Below are 13543 nucleotides of genomic sequence, written 5' to 3'. Positions count from 1 at the left end.
CGGAGCTGAAGGCTGATAGTGGAATATTTTCAAATAAATTCAGTTGTTTCTCCAGTGGCCCCAGCTGTTGCAGACATCTTGACTCTATCTGAATCTACTACACAGACTAATAGAACATGGTACACTGTTTTAAACATTGACAACACTTTCTTTCCCATACTAGCATCTGAGGATTAAGATCTGTTCACATCCATGTGACAAGGCCTCTAATACATGTTTGTTGTACTCCGCCAGTGTTACCTAAACTCCAGTGCCATTTGCCAAAATTGAATAGGTTAGAATTTGGTGGAAGTTCTTCTTCATTCAGATTTCCAAAAGTTTCACTATACATGACATCCTGATGGTTGGCAGTCAGAAGCCTCAGTCTCAATAGCCCTACCTAGCTGTGGTATTATCACACATCCTCTAGGAAGAATGACTGAAAGTCTCCAAAAAAAAAATCAGGATTAATATTGAAAATCACCAGCAAAATTCAGGAGTAATGTTGTTTGCCAGTAATGTCTCTTGCTTGCCAGTAATGTTTCCTGGAAGCATGTAGGCAAATTCACAATAAAACCTCAGGCAAAGAAAAACTGTCTCTTCAGCACCCCCACCACCAAAAAGGAGTTTCAGCACCTAACTAGATTCTTTGGATATTGGAAATGCTTTGTGATTGCTTAGACGTTCTGCTTGGTCCTTTATATTAGCTAACCCACAAATCAGCATCTTTTGAGTAAAGCCTGAAACGAAGTTCTGCCATGGAAACAGTCCAGTAAGTTGTGTCATGTTCTCTACCTTTGGAGCCCTACACTTTTAATGATACTTTTGAGCTATATAAGTATCTGTAACTGATGATTTTCCAATTGCTGTCTCTGGAAAAGGGAAGCAATCTTCACCTGGAGATATGTCTTGGGGTTTTGGACTCCTCTTCTTCCTGACAAGACTACCAGATACACCACTTTTGAAAAGCAGCTATTATCTGTGATATGTTTTGGCTTTGTGTCCCCACCCGAATCTCACCTTGAATTGTAATCCCCATGTGTCAAGGGCGGGACCAGGTGGAGGTAACTGAATCCTGGGGGTGGTTCCCCCCGTGCTGTTATTGTGATAATGAGTGAGTCTCATGAGATCTGATGGTTTTATCAGCATCTGGCATTTCCCCTGCTTGCACTTCTTCTTCCTGCCACCCTGTGAAGAAGGTACCTTTCTTCCCCTTCCCCTTCCACCAGTATTGTAAGTTTCCTGAGGCTTTCCCAGCCATGTGGAACTGAGTCAATTAAACCTCTTTTCTTTATAAATTACCCAGACTTGGGTATTTCTTCATAGCAGCGTGAGAACTGACTAATACATTTTGCTACTGGGCTCATTTCAGAACTGAACACCTGAACCATGGAGGTCAGCCTTGCACCTCTCCAGCCTGACATTCCTGTTTGGGGTTGATCAATTTCAACTTAATACCTCCAATGGTGAGAAGAGCTCAGCAGGCCTTGATTGTGAAAGGTAAATTGCACATTAAAAAACTTACTTGGCCTCACCCCAGTGGCATATAGGCTTTACCTGAAAAAGTGGCTATTACCCCTTTCAAGGAAACTCTATTCCCTACTCTCCACCTGAAGTAAAGCAGCTGCTTAAATGAGGCCCTTGTCTCACAGAGGTTCAACTAAATGTGTGGGCCTGGTTCACTGACAGTTTCGATAAGCTGAAACCTGCTGTTGTCCACTGGGCTGCTGCATATGTTCAATCTTACTGCTAGCTATGCAAAACTGAAAGATATGGATGCTCTCCTCAGTGGCCAGAAGGCAAAGCCATTTTCATAAATCTGGGTTATACTCCCCTAGATGAAGTTTGTTATACTTTTACTGACTCATAGGAAATTGACAATGACCTACTTGTTTGAGTTGCCACTTGGAAAACTACAAAATTGCAGACTAAAGACACCTGTCTTTGGGCCTGCAACTAAAGAAACAAATTGTTGCTACTGCTGCTGCTCCTGCTTAATGTATCTGATTTACTCATGTAGATGATGACCACATAAGAGACCATTATCTGGTGACACTGAAATCAAGCTCCAGAATGAGCATGAACCACTAAAGTTGCTTCAATTTCTAACTGAATCCATAATTCTACTGGGTTTAGCAACACATCCACCTTCATAAACAGAATCAAAGTACAGGACTGTTTCTGTTGTGGAGGCTACCATTGCATGCCAGAATTCTGGCCTTCCAAATCTTATCTGCCAGTGAGAGTGGCCACATTGCATAAAGTTTTGCTCCTGACACCACTGTACTTGGCACCTTGATGACAATGAATTTTTTATCTCCTCTATGGGTTATTGGTTGTGCCTTACCACTGTTGACCATTTTTCAGATTAATAGTGCTGCTGTTCCAATCCAATGATCCAGCACTGACACAACATTATGGCCCCTGAAGAAACCATGTGTCATGTTTTTATTTTCCTGGACCATTTGCAGTTGGAAATGGTGCATCTTGCATCACAAAAGCCATTCAACAATGGCTTAATAGTGAAGGTATTCACGGACTGTCCATGCTCCCTACCATACAGAAGCACCAGATATTTTAAAAATAGCTTTATTAAGATGTAATTCACATAGAATATGATTCATTAATTTAAAGTATACAATTAACCATCGTCACAGTAAATTTAGAACATTTTCATTATCTCATAAAGGAATCCCTAAACTTTAGCTATCATTTCCCCAATGCCCCCATCCTTCCTGCCCTAAGCAACCACTAATTTACTTTTTGTTCCTATATATCTGCCTATTGTGAACATTTTATGTAAATGGAATCACATAATATTTGGTCCTTTGTGATGGGCTTCTTTCAATTAGCATGATGTTTTCAAAATTTATCCATATTTATAGCATGTTCATCATTCATTTTTATGGCTGAGCATATGGATATATAAAATTCTGTTCATTCATTTATCCTTTGATAGATATTTGGGTTGTATTCACCTTTGGACAATTATGACTAATGCTGCTATAAATATTTATGTAAATGTTTTTATTTAGGTTTTTTTTTAATTTCTTTTAGGTTTATACCAAGGGAGAAATTGCTGGACCATATGGTAATTCTATGTCTGTTTGAGGAATTCCAGAGTGTTTATCAAAGTGACTGTGAAAATTTACATTCCCACATGCAGTATATGAAGAGTCCAATTTCTTTAAATGTTCAACAATTGTTATTAGACTTTTACGTTCTTACCATTTTAGTGTGTCTGATATGTTACCTTATTGTGTTTTACTTTGAATTTCCCTGATGACTAATGATGTCAAGCAAAATGTTCTGAACTTATTGGCTATTTGTATATCTTCCTTGGAGAAATATCTGTTCAGATGATTTGCCTATTTTTGTTGAATTGTAAGAATTATTTATATATATTTTATACAAGTCCCATATCAGATACATGAGAGGCAAATACTTTCTCCCTATCTATGGGTTTACCTTTCAGTTTCTTGAGAGTGTGCTTTCAAGCATAAGCGGTTCTAATTTTGATGAAGCTGTATTAATCTTTTTTTAATTTGTGGCTCATGCTTTTGTGTTTTTTTTTAACTTTTATTTTAGGTTCAGAGGTATATGTGTAAAAGTTTGTAATATAGGTAAACTATATGTCATAGGGGTTTGGTGTGCAAATTATTTCATCACCCAGGTAACAAGCATAGTACTGAATAGGTAATTTTTCAATTCTCTCCCTCCTCTTACCCTCCACCCTCAAGTATGCCACAGTGTCTATGGTTCCCTTCTTTGTGTCCATCTCTACTAGGTGTTTAGCTCCCACTTATAAGGGAGAACATGTAGTATTTGGTTTTCTGTTCCTACATTAGCTTGCTTAGGATAATGGCCTCCAGCTCAATCCACATTGCTACAAAGGGCATGACCTCATTCCTTTTTATGGCTATGTAGTATTGCATGGTTTATGTGTCCCCAATATTCGATTTTTCTAGGTGACCCAAAGTGTGACTTTTAATTTTTTTATAATTTTTTTATTTTCATAGGTTTTGGGGGAACAGGTAGTATTTGGTTACACGAGTAAGTTCTTTAGTGGTGCTTTGTGAGATTTTGGTGCACCCATCACCCAAGCAGTAAACACTGAACCCAATTTGTAGTATTTTATCCTTTATGCCCCACTCCAACCCTTTCCCCCAAGTCCCCAAAGTCCATTGTATCATTCTTATGCCTTTGGATCCCCATAGCTTAGCTCCCACTTATGAATGAGAACATACAATGTTTGGTTTTCCATTCCTGAGTTACTTCACTTAGAATGATGGCCTCCAATTCCATCCAGGTTGCTGCAAATTCTATTAATTCATTCCTTTTTATGGCAGAGTAATATTCCACCATATATATACACCACAGTTTATTTATCCATTCATTGATGGGCATTTGGGCTGGTTTCATATTTTTGCAATTGCGAATTGTGCTGCTATAAACATGCACGTGCAAATAACTTTTTTGTAAAATGACTTTTTTTCCTCTCGGTAGATACCCAGTAGTGGGATTGCTGGATGGAATGTTAGTTCTACTTTAATTTTTTAAGGAATCTCCACACCATTTTCCATAGTGATTGTACTAGTTTACATTCCCACTAGCAGTGTAGAAGTGTTCCCTTTTTACTGCATCCATGCCAATATCTATTATTTTTTAATTTTTTTATAATGACCATTCTCACGGGAGTAAAGTGGCATTGCATTGTGGTTTTGATTTGCATTTCCCTGATCATTAGTGATGTTGAGCATTTTTATACGTTTGTTGGCCATTTGTATATCTTCTCTTGAGAATTGTCTATTCATGTCCTTAGCCCACTTTTTGATGGGATTATTTGTTTTTTCTTGCTAATTTGTTTGAGTTGCTTGTAGATTCTGGATATTAGTCCTTTTTGAATAGATAGATTCTGAAGATTTCCTCGCACTCTGTCTGTTGTCTGTTTATTGTGATGACTGTTCCTTTTGCTGTGCAGAACTCTTTAGTGTAATTAAGTTCCACTTACTTATCTTTGTTTTAGTTTCATTTGCTTTTGGGTTCTTGGTCATGAAGTCTTTGACTAAGCCAATGCCTAGAAGAGTTTTTCTGATGTTATCGTTTAGAATTTTTACAGTTTCAGGTCTTGGATTTAAGTCCTTGATCCATCTTGATATGATTTTTGTATAAGGTGAGAGATGAGGATCTAGTTTCATTCTCCTACATGTAGCTTGCCAATTATGCCAGCACCATTTGTTGAATAGGGTGTCCTTTCCCCACTTTATGTTTTTGTTTGCTTTGATGAAAATCAGTTGGCTGTAGGCATTTGGGTTTATTTCTGGGTCCTCTATTCTTTAAGATTGGTCTATGTGCCTGTTTTTATACCGGTGTCATGCTGTTTTGGTGACTACAGACTTCTAGTATAGTTTGAAGTTGGGGAATGTGATGCCTCCAGATTTGTTCTTTTTGCTTAGTCTTCCTTTGGCTATGCAGGCTCTTTTTTGGTTCCATGTGAATTTTAGGATTTTTTTTTCCTAGTTGTGTGAAGAATGATGGTGGCTTTTTTATGAGAATTGCAATGACATTTGTAGATTTCTTTTGGCAGTATTCTTTTTCACAATGTTGATTCTACCCATCCATGAGCATGGGATTTGTTTCCATTTGTTTGTGTCATCTGTGGTTTCTTTCAGCAGTGTTTTGTGGTTTTCCTTGTAGAGATCTTTCACCTCCTTGGTTATGTATATTTGTAAGTATTTTATTTATTTTGTGGCTATTGTGAAAGGGGTTGAGTTCTTGATTTGATTCTCAGCTTGGTCGCTGTTGGTGCATAGCAGAGCTACTGATTTGTGTACATTAATTTTGTATCCTGAAACTTTGCTGAATTCATTTATCAGTTCCTGGAGTGTTTTGGAGAAGTCTTTATGGTTTCTAGGTATACAATCATATCATCAGCAAACAGTTACAGTTTGACTACCTCTTTACCGATTTGGAGGCCCTTTATTTCTTTCTCTTGTCTGATTGCTCTGGCTAGGACTTCCAGTACTATGTTGAACATAAGTGGTGAGAGTGGGCATACTTTTCTTGTTCCATTTCTCAGAGGAAATGCTTTCAACTTTTCCCTGTTCAGTATTATGTTGGCTGTGTGTTTGCCATAGATGGCTTTTATTACATTGAGGTATGTCCTTTGTATGCCGATTTTGCTGAGAGTTTTAATCATGAAGGGATGCTGGCTTTTGTCAGATGCTTTTTCTGCATCTATTGAGATAATCATGTGATTTTTGTTTTTAATTCTGTTTATGGGGTGTATCGCATTTATTGACTTGTGTATGTTTAACCATCCCTGCATCCCCTGTATGAAACTTACTTTATCATGATGGATTATGTTTTTAATATGCTGTTGGATTCCATTAGCTAGTGTTTTGTTAAGGATTTTTGTATCTATGTTTATCAGGGATATTTGTAACCTGCACGGACCTTGGGGACTGAACAAAGAGGGCAAACGTTGGAATGAAAAAGACAAAAGTATGTTTGGAAGAAGGGGTCAGGGGGCACCTTGCCTCTAGTGGACCAGGGCCCTGAGCTTTTTCAGCCCTCCGAATTTATTAAGTAAGAGAGATAATGAGAAGGCGGGGGGGTGATTGTCAGGTAATTGTCACTCAGCCGTTTGGTTCACAGCAGGCTTGTGAGACTGCATCCTTCGAACAATAGGTGCTAGATTTCCCAGTATATAACTTCAAGGAGCCCAGCACCAGGGAGTGATGGCCCTGAGCAAACTTTTTGGTGGCAGGCGCAGTGTGAGTTTGCCTACATCCTGTATTCATGATAAACAGTTTGCTGTTTGATCATATAGCCTTCAGTGGAATGCTGAGTTGATCACATCCCATGGGCCTTTGGCTCCCTACATATCCCCCTTTGTGTTTACAAATTAATAGAAAGAATGTAAGTCCAGGCTTGGCAGCACCCATTTTCTGATTGGCGGTCCATCCAATTTTACAGACTATGAACAGAAGACAGAGACAAAACAACATTATTCCAAGAACTACATATAAGATGTTAATGTGGTGCCTTAGATAGATCCAAGGGTTGAGGCTCTCCAAGCCTTGCTGGAATTCAGTCCAGTCTTCTAAAGAAGGCTGAAATTCCTGAGTTCGCCTATTTAAATCAAGAATTTTGTTTTGTAACTCACCAATATCAAAGGTGATGATGGATGTGAAAGCTCCCTACAAATGGGCTTTCACAGGGTCCCATGGATACTCACTTTTTTTATATTCTAAGTTTGTTACACAAATACGAGTGTGGTTAAAATGACAATGCAGTTGCTGCTGCAACTGCAAGATTTGTACTTGTTCTCCTAACCATAGAAACATGGATTTCAACATTGGCCCTTCAGTTTGTAACTCAGTGTAGCCACGCTTGGTTGGCTGTGCACATCCAGTTCTCCATGTACTGAGCTGTTTGAATAGAATGATGCAAAGCTACAGAGGACATCACAACAGAAGTCATTAGTGTGACCAAGGAAACAATAGCAAAAATTATCATGCCTAAGGCTCTACGGACACAATGAGTAAGCTGAGTTAGAAGAAGTTTCAACAAAATGCAAGGCAAGGGTGGCAACCCAAGGCTCAGACAGATTAATAGGAATCCATAGCCCAGGGATGCAACCTAAAATCAAAGTAGAGATATTATGTGTTTGCAATGTGCTATGATTAATGCAGTGATACAAATGGCAAGATTTACAGGTCAATTGGATACTGTTTACCTGGAGCTGGTCCTTCTTAGCTGACAAAAAGACATAAGGATTAAAAACACAAACTGTAAATTGAGTGGTGATATTCTTTACAATGTAACATTAAGACTGCATTGCTTACTATTGCTATTATTGGATAGTATCCCAATTGAGATGCTGTCATTCATAAATGGGAGTGCTGCCTTCCAATTCATCTCTTGAATTGGTATTTTCCTCCCTAGATAATGCCACTGAGGAAGAGGCAGGCTAAAGCCTGCTCCATGCCAAGCAATCTGGGCAGCAGACTGGGATTGAATCCTGGTGTTGTATAAAGAAGAAGTATTAAAAGCTCGCCACCAATGCCAGCGAAGTTTGTGCCATGATTTCTGATTTTTGTCTTTTCCATCTAATTGACCTTTAGGTCCCCAATCCACAATGTCTCCAGTTAACATAGATTGTTTTCTAGCCAGTGGGCCAAGACACTGGGTCCATGGAAGGGGGTAGAAAATATTGAAGGGAATCCATTCCATATAGTCAGCACAATTAGGGCGATTGGGCCTGGAATGGTTGGTTAGCACACCAGTTACATTAATAGAACCAAGACTTAATAAGTACATGAGTTTTCCATAGTGACTCAACCATGTTTGAGCTTGAATTGTAAGACAGCTATGGCTGAGTGACATCTTTGTGGTGGTACACAAAGGAAGTCCTTCCAGTGGAGTGGTAAAATTAATGACAGTATTCTGAGAGTCTAATTGTTCTATGTCAGGGGGAGTTAGGGGTCCTGGAGCCCACTCTCCCCATTCGTGATAAATCCCAGGAGGAGTGTCACTCCAAAGTATAGGTCATACTGCTGGGGAATTTGGAACATATGCCCAATATGTTTTTGCCTTTGCACAGGGAAAAAATACCGCAGAGGACATTAAGGCTAACATGGTCACAAACATGGAATTGGGTTTTTGTCTGGCCTTGATGCTCCAGTAGTTTCTCAGCTTCCTGCATGGTTTTCTTGAGTTGTCCCCAGGTTATGGGGGTTGATGTCGTCATGACGCTGGTCAACCTCTCCGTCTTTGTACTCAGGCTCAGCTGGCTCATGGCTCATACCAGAGGGACCGGGCCCATGGTTGGCCACCCTGGGTTCCTCCAGTCTCCCATTCCACGGCCGCATCCACCTTGAGGACACCCACACGGTTTGTCAATCTCCTGTAAAAACACAAGCATACCCTCGTCCCCACATCAGTAAATCCACCAGACCTTTCCATTGTCCCTCTTCTGCAGATTTCCGTAACACTTTCAGATAAATTTTTGTCTTTGCCTCTAACACTTGTCAATGTCTTTCTGCTGGAGTCTTACCATCTGTACCAGGAATCAAAAAATTTAAAGTAAATAAGGCTAAATGTAGTTTTGATTGAGGTGGTAGTTGTCCTCTTATATCCCCTTTTTGTCTTTTCAACATGTGTTGTAATGTTTGATTGTAATGCCTTGTCCTCTAGGATTATAAGGAATTCCTGTTTTATGGGTTATTGTCCAAAGTTGTAAGAAATTTTGAAAAGCATGACTAATATAAGTGGGTCCATTGTCAGTTCTTAATTGTTTACATATCCCCATATGAGCAAATGATGACAGACAATGTTGCCATACATGACCAGCTGTCTCATCTGTTTGGCATGTATCATGCAGCATATGAGAATAAGTGTCTATAGTCACACGAACATAAACAAATTATGCAGTTTTGGGTCTAGTGGACTTTTAATTGTAGCAGTTTCTATGTGACTGGTTACATTTACAACATAAGCTGAATCACTGACAATGTTGATAGGATCTGAAACTGTAAGCTATAAAACCTGAATGATTGCAATTAGCTCTGAGCATTGAGCTGAAACCCCAGAGGTCATTATTGCTTCTGGACTTTTTTGGAATAACAAATACCGGTGAATTCCAGGGGCTAACTGACTTTTCTGTATGTACTGAATCCAAAGGTTCTTTTACCAACAGATGAAGTTGATCTAGCTTCTCCCGTGTTAGGGGCCATTGATCCACCCACACAGGTTTGTCACTAAGCCATTCTAATGGTAAGGCAGTAGGCAGAGGAGAAATATAAATGACCCCCATCAGAAATCCTGACATCTTAGCCCTTTGCTATCTGTTTTTCCAGTTACTAATATCAGGTTAGATTTCCTTGTAGGACTTTCCCTAAACCTTTCCCACCCTGATATCCCATGTTCTTCAACATTTTAAATCTGGGTTATCAAAGTTTTCATTTGTGAGTCTCATATCCTATGCTGTAAGTAAGTCTTGACCTCATAAATTGATAGCTATATTTGCAACATAAAGCTGAAAAGTACATAATTGTCCATCTGGACCAAGACAAGATAAAATCTCAGCACTCTTAGCTTCTCCTACTCCCACTAGGGAAGTAGAAGTTAATTGCAAGGGCCAGGATGGGGGCCAGTTGTCTTTAGATATTACTGACACATCAGCTCCCATACCCGTAAGCCCATAAAATTCCCTTCCTTTAATTTGTACTACACAGGTGGGTCTATTAGAGTCTATGGGATGGGATAGATAAATTTGTCATGTAGCTGTGCTCCCGAGCCATTTATTTTCTCATTTCTTCTTTTGCAGAGAAGGGTGTAATTTACAGGGAATAAGCAATAATTGAGCAATATAGTCTCCTGGTTCAAAAACCCAAAGATCTTGTGACATTAAAACTACTTGAATTTCCCCTTCATAATCAGAGTCAACAACTCCTGGGATTACAATAAAGCCCTGTAAGTTAAGATGGCTTTTGCCTAAAATTAGTCCCATGTATCCTGTTAGTAAATGTCCCCAAATACCAGTGGGAACTTTGATGGGTTTATCTCCCCCAACTAACATGATTCTTTCTCTGGTGGGTAGATCTAATCCTGCACTTCCTGGTGTTCCTGGGGTGAGGCAATCAATGTGTTTCCTGAAACAGGGTTGTGGTCTGAACTGGGTATGCCCTCATTGTTTGAGGGGCCTGGGTCAAGGCCCCCATCTCGCTTCCCAACAGGGGGTGCCATTCTGATGAAATTTTGAGCAGCACTGATTAGCCCAGTGATTTCCTTTGTTACAACAAGGACAAAGTTCTGACATTTTTTCCACTGGGGGTGGGGGGTAACTGCATTTTAAGGTGCTTTCTGTCCTGAGATCTTGCGGCATTCCTTTTTAAAATGTCCAGTTTTTCCACAACTGTAACATTTTCACATTTTAGGGTTTGACCCTTGGCTCGTTTTAGATTTGTCAACTGCTAAATTAGCCATTGCTTGTGCTAACATTGCAGATCAATGAAGCTCAGTTCCTACATCCTGACAAGCTCTGAGAAAATTTCCCAAGATTTTTGTACACCTCACAGGTGCCAGTGCACATTTACAATCCGCTAGAGTTAAGGTTAGCATTTCTGCAGCCATGGTATGAGGAATCTGACACTTCACTCCCTCTTGTAATCTTGCAAGAAATTGTGCATAGGGTTCCTGTGACCCTTGCATGATATGTAAAAAGGATTGTACTGGGACTCCCTCTTCAGGAATTGCAGCCCAGGTGCATTTAGCAGCCTGTGCACACTGCTGATAAGCAGCGTCTGGGAGTGCCATTTGACGTTCCAGGTCTGAATAAGGGTCATTACCCAGTAGCTTATCCTCTGTAATGTCTCCGTGTCCAGCAACACAGTTCTGTCTAGCCTGATCTGCACACATTTCTTGTTAATTTAAATTCCCTGTCAGATATGCACTAGCAGACAAGCAAGTTCATGTCAAGTGTTTTACATCAAAGGGTAAAAGACAGATAGCACCAAATGCAGATTCTAGCAATCCTAAAGTAAATGGGCTCCGTACGCCATTATTTACTACACTTGCTTTTAATTTCTTCAACAACTTAAACTCTAGTGGAGTGTGTTCATGAATAAGCTGCTGTGGATTACTTCGATCAGGCCTTACAGAAATAGGAAAAGTGCAAGGTCCTAAGGGCTCTTCAGCTATGGCAGCAGAGGGTAAAATTCTTTGTATTTTTCATTTCTATTTCTGCTACTGAAGGAGGTGGTACAGATGTTTCTGCAATTGGAGGAGGTGGTATAGGCCAATTTTTATCCTCCCTCTCCTGTTTTTTATTTTCAATTAGTGCTGTGGGTGGGACAACAGATTCTTTCAGATTTTTAGACTCAGCCTCCTGTCCTGCAGAATAATAAGGAGATAATGGTAGAAGTACAGTACAAATTAAACTCCAAGTGGAAAACACAGAAAAATCAACTTTAAGACCTTTTTGATGAGCCTATTTTAATCCATCTCCTGCTCTGTCCCAATTTTCCACATCAAAAGTGCCTGCCTATGGAAACCATGGGTTATGCATAATAACATTTTGTGGCTTCTGCAGGTGGTTAGTAAGTGTCTGTGAATTAACCTGACCTCCAGACTGTCTCAACAGAACTTTAAGCAACTGCACATGTTTTTCTTCAACAGACAAATTCTGGCCCATGTTACCCTGATTCAGAAAACTTCCTGCTCCCAGTACCCAGTACCTCTTTAGGGCACTGATCAGTACCTCTTTAGGGCACTAACCTTATATCCACTGCTGGCAGACTCGTCCCAGGGTCCCCGTTCGGCTTGTGAATTTCAGTTCCTCTGCTTCAGCAGACCTTCTTTGTTCACGTCCTCGAAGTCCCTGTGTTTGTTCACCACTTGTAACCTGCACGGACATTGGGGGACTGAACAAATGGGGCAAACATGAGAATAAAAGGCAAAGACAAAAGAATATGTTTGGAAGAAGGGGTCAGGGGGCACCTTGCCTCTAGTGGACAAGGGTCCTGAGCTTTTTCAGCCCTCCAAATTTATTAGGTAAGAGAGATAACAAGAAAGGGAGCGATGATTGTTGGGTAATTGTCACTCGGCCATTTGGTTCACAGCAGGCTTGTGAGACTGCATCCTTCAAGCAATAGGCACTAGATTTCCCAGTAGATAACTTCAAGGAGCCCGGCACCAGGGAGTGACAGCCGTCAGCAAACCTTTTGGCATCAGGCGCAGTGTGAGTTTGCCCACATCCTGCATTCATGATAAACAGTTTGCTGTTTGATCACATAGCCTCCAGTGGAATGCTGAGTTGGTCACATCCCACGGGCCTTCAGCTCCCTACAGATATTGGTCTGTAGTTTCTTTTTTTGGTTATGTCCTCTCCTTGGTGATACTCTCTTCATAGAATGATTTAGGGAGGATTCTCTTTTCCTCTATCTTGTGGAATAGTGTCAATAGGATTGGTACCTACTTTTTTTTTATGTCTGATAGAATTAAACAGTGAATCAATCTTGTCCTAAATTTTTTTATTGTTGGTAATTTTTTTATGATTATTTCAATCTTGCTGCTTGTTATTGGTCTGTTCAGGGTTTCTAATTCTTTCTGTTTTAAGCTAGCAGGGTTGTATCTTTCCAGGAATTTATCCATCTCCTCTAGGTTTTCTAGTTTATGTGCATGTTTGTAGTAGCCTTGAATAATCTTTTGTATTTCTGTGCTGTCGGTTGTAATATCTCCTGTTTCATTTCTAATTGAGCTTTTTTGGATATTCTCTCTTTTTTTGGTTAATTTTGCTAATGGTTTATCAATTTTATTTGTCTTTTAAAAGAACCAGCCTTTTGTTTTATTTATGTTTTATATTTTTATATTTTATTTTATTTTATTTTGCTATAACCTTTGCTATTTCTTTTCTTCTGCTGGGTTTGGGGTTTGGTTTGCTCTTCTCTAGTTTCTTGGGGTGTGACCTTAGATTATCTATATGTGCTCTTTCAGATTTACTGAAGTAGGTATTTAAGGTTCTCAACTTTCCTCTTAACACTGACTTTGCTGTATCACA

This window comes from Pan troglodytes, chromosome X (genome assembly GCF_028858775.2).
Source record: "Pan troglodytes isolate AG18354 chromosome X, NHGRI_mPanTro3-v2.0_pri, whole genome shotgun sequence".
Classification (NCBI taxonomy): domain Eukaryota; kingdom Metazoa; phylum Chordata; class Mammalia; order Primates; family Hominidae; genus Pan; species Pan troglodytes.
Note: the sequence above shows the minus strand (reverse complement) of the source record.